Raw genomic sequence first — 3,744 nt, forward strand, 5'->3', positions numbered from 1 at the left:
TTTTTTTTTAGTAAATCATCAATGCAGGCTCAGTAGTTTTAGGTCAATAGTCAATAAAAAGGATTTTTGTGGGGATGTTTCATTGGGGTCTGTAATCTAACTTTGGGAATCGCTGGTCTATCGGGAAACACCACAACGGTCCAAACAAACCAACAAATCCCACTGGGCCTGCTGCAGCTATATAAAACATCAAAGCCCAACCTTATAATGAATCTGTAAATGTGCAGTCAGTTCACAGAGAATTTAAGGTTCTAAACTCAAAAGCGCTTCTAAATTTTTAGCAAGGTTTTTCAATTGGTCACCTAGAACCTTCTTTATTTATTTTTAAAATGAATTAAGTGCCAAAACAAAGAAAAATCAAAATGTAAGCTTCTGGACTGGGTGGGACTTGCCAAAACTTTGGGTCTAGGCTCAGCCAGGCCCTGTCATAGCCATTAATATTATTATTAATATTATTATAGAGACAAGTTCTGATTAACATAAATCTTATAGCAAACAAAGACACTACACATAATATGTGCTTACTGTATAAAAGTTATAGCTGGTTATCAATCAGGCACTGAAAAACTTCCTTAACTGAACAAGAAATGTTGTGGACATTTATCAGTGGATATTATTTACTAAAAGTGTTATGTATTGAATATTTCTTACCCTCTTTGCACAAGAGATCATAAAAGTCCAGATGCTCCGTTTCATTCTTTTAGTTCTTCTGCACGTTGGTCAACAATTGTTGCACCTACATATCTTAATAAGTCATCTGACTTGACTGTCATGTAAAACCAGCTAAAATAAACTTTTAAAAATAAGTAGCATTTAAGAATTTTATATATGTATCTATATATGTATATTATTTGCTTGTAAAATATTTAAATCCGGGATTTGATTACAGTCAGAACTAAGAAAAAGAATCAAAAATCTTGTCAAAAGTTTTATATGAAGGGAAAAACAAAGCTTGTAAAAGTTTATTATATGATCCATATTTTATGTCCATTGTAGTCAGGTGTGACGCGACACTTACAGGCGTCAGCAAAGTGTGTCAAACAAAACCCCAACACACATCGAGGCCAGTAGAGTGGGTTAACGATTTATGAATGAGGGTGTGAGACCACCCAAAGACCGGGGCCTCTCACAGCTGCTTAACGTGATCTTCTGAGAACACACACACCTGCACAGACAAAAATGTGTATTTTGAAACAGGCCCACACACTATGACAAACATACGTAGTAGCAACAGTAGCAGCGCAAAGAAAACAACGACATCAGTCTCTTACAACAATCATAATGAACAACTTTCAGATTAGGGTACTGTCTTATATGCAGCATATGAACAGATTTTTCTAAAATGTGAGCTGTTACAGCAGAAGAAGCACTTTCGTTTTTAATTATTACTCAGTGAAATGTTTTAAGGGTTTTATTTACAATAAAACCAATCAAGACTTATCAGAGGATAAAGATGGTCTCATGATGTCAGCTCTGAGAGGGGATGAGTATTATTATTCATTCTTGAACTGAAAGGAGGAGGTCAAGGATCCAGGAGCACAAAATGAATAAAGATGGGCAACGGTGGAAAGTGGGCAGGCTGGTGAGTTCCAGGTGAGTATAGTCTTTCATATGTTCTATCCACAAATGCAAGTACGAATCCTGATCCTAACCCTTCACAGAGGAAAACCCAATCCAGCAGGTAAAGTTACACTCAGCCATCTTGACACCAAGGGGGAACTGCACAGGTAAACATATAAATTCAAATAAATCAAAATCTCTATAAGTGACAAGAATAAGCAACAGCAGTGTGGGCACTAAATTTCACCAGGATGACAGTACAGTTGGGCAATGAATGATGGACTTAGCAGCCCTCAGATGAGACACTGAAAACAGGTGAAACAGGTGAAGCAGGAAATGAGTTGGAACCAGGAACCAGGAAGTGCCGAGCAGAGGAACCGGCCAGCCCACAGCTCCACCTGGGAGAAAAGCAGGGAAAAAAGCAGGAATGAAAGAGAACTTGGACAGGCAGGAATCCTAACACATCTGTTTAGAAATAATGCTGTAGAGAACTCAAACTTCATTGAAACAAGAATTCTACAATATTTTACATTCTGATGATGTACGCAAATTACATTCATCAAGTAGAATTTATAGCAAAGACAACCCCTATTTCACAAATAAAGCAATAATGACTTTGCTAAACTTCTAATCCTACGTTTGAGTAAGAAAAATGTTTCAGCTCAAACACTTTGCGAGCAGGAATTGGACACAGATAAGCTGAGTCGTGTAAAAGAATTTATGTTATCCATTATGAGATGAAAGGTAGCTCCTGATCCATTACCGCAGCCTGCTTTCCATTGAACAGGCCGAAAAAGCACGTTTGAATGAACTTGTAATCTGCAAGCCTTTAACAAGCACGCATACGCACAGATATGCCTGTGCTCACATTTCACCCTGGCATACACATTAGAGGTACAACAAGAGGTGGGTTTCTGATCACTGGACCTGCTTTGGAAAGGATATCTCTGCTGGATCATGAAAAAAAAGAGAGGCTCATCTCTGTTTTGTGGAATCCAATCGCTCTTCCAGTGATAGAATCCCCAGACGGTACACCTGCTTCTTTTCATGCTGGCGGTTTCCTGTAGATGAGGGATCATATCTGCAGGGAAAAGGGACAGGGATTAACTTTTCCAAAAGAAAAGACAGGGACCTGGAGTTTAGATGAGTTGTTTCTTGAAACCAACTCATATTAGCTTCAGGCTCCGTTGTCATCTTCTTTCCCCCTTCTTCTTTTCTGTATCGCTTCCATCTTCTGGACTGCACTGAAGGAGAGTGGTTTAAAAAACAACAACATGTAATTGGAGTGAGTTTGTGCTTGAGCGGGTGTGTGAGGGAGCACATGTTAATGTGTGTGTGGGGGTTTTACTTCAGTGCACATGTTTCAATGTCTTTATGCAGTGATACATATATCATTTTTATTGTGCATATTATTATGAACTTTTTTGCATTTATAACTATGAGTTTTTTACAGTTATACATACTCTATAAAGTTAATGTTCATTTGCAAATTAAAAGTTAACTTTGTTGATCTATCACTTATACAGGCAAGTCTATAACAGTCTCTACAAACTTAAAACTCAAATCAATAAGCTGACAGTAAGGACCAGAATTTTTGATTTGTGAAGACCTAATCCAGTCTGGCTAACCTTCACAGTAATTCATCATTTGCATCTGTGGCAGATTGTTAATGAGACAACTCAGCCATGACATTTTACATAAAAGAAGAGTCACAGATACACTGCTGAACTGAAGACAAAGCACAAGTAAGTATTTTAGACATACAAGTATTTTTCACTTTGCTGGGCGCTAATCTGAACTCGGTTAGTGCCATGCTGAGTCCTAATCTGAGGTCTATTAATGCTTTGCAAAATGTTAATCTGTGATGGGTTTGGTTAGTGCTTTGCTGAGCTCTAATCTGAGTTTTGTGAGTGTTTTACTGAATCTAAATTCAGTTTGTGTTCTGCTGAGTGGTAGTCTGAGCTCAGTTTTGTGTGCTGTAGTGAACTCTCCAGTGGGGATTGGTGACTCTTATGGGACATTTAAGTGTAATTTGACTTTGTCCCATGGAAAAAAGAGGTGGAATGTTTCACTACATTTTCAGTACCATATAAGAGTGTTGTGGTGCTGTGATTCTTCTTTTTTTTTTTACCAAAGCATGTGGCAGCAATGTCGTAAAACAGTCCTCTGAACCAGTGATAAAGC

The 3,744-nt window shown here is 38.0% G+C and overlaps 1 long non-coding RNA gene across 1 annotated transcript; it reads right to left on the minus strand.

The window, feature by feature from the left end:
• Positions 1-914: 914 nt before the first annotated feature.
• LOC119616665 lies at positions 915-2,836 on the minus strand. Its single transcript, XR_005232629.1, has 3 exons — positions 2,727-2,836; positions 2,488-2,641; positions 915-1,958 (listed from the first exon to the last, which is right to left on the minus strand). It is a non-coding gene; the product is annotated as an uncharacterized LOC119616665 (long non-coding RNA).
• Positions 2,837-3,744: the final 908 nt, after the last annotated feature.

The sequence above is a fragment of the Kryptolebias marmoratus genome, linkage group LG22 (assembly GCF_001649575.2).
Source record: "Kryptolebias marmoratus isolate JLee-2015 linkage group LG22, ASM164957v2, whole genome shotgun sequence".
NCBI classification, from domain to species: domain Eukaryota; kingdom Metazoa; phylum Chordata; class Actinopteri; order Cyprinodontiformes; family Rivulidae; genus Kryptolebias; species Kryptolebias marmoratus.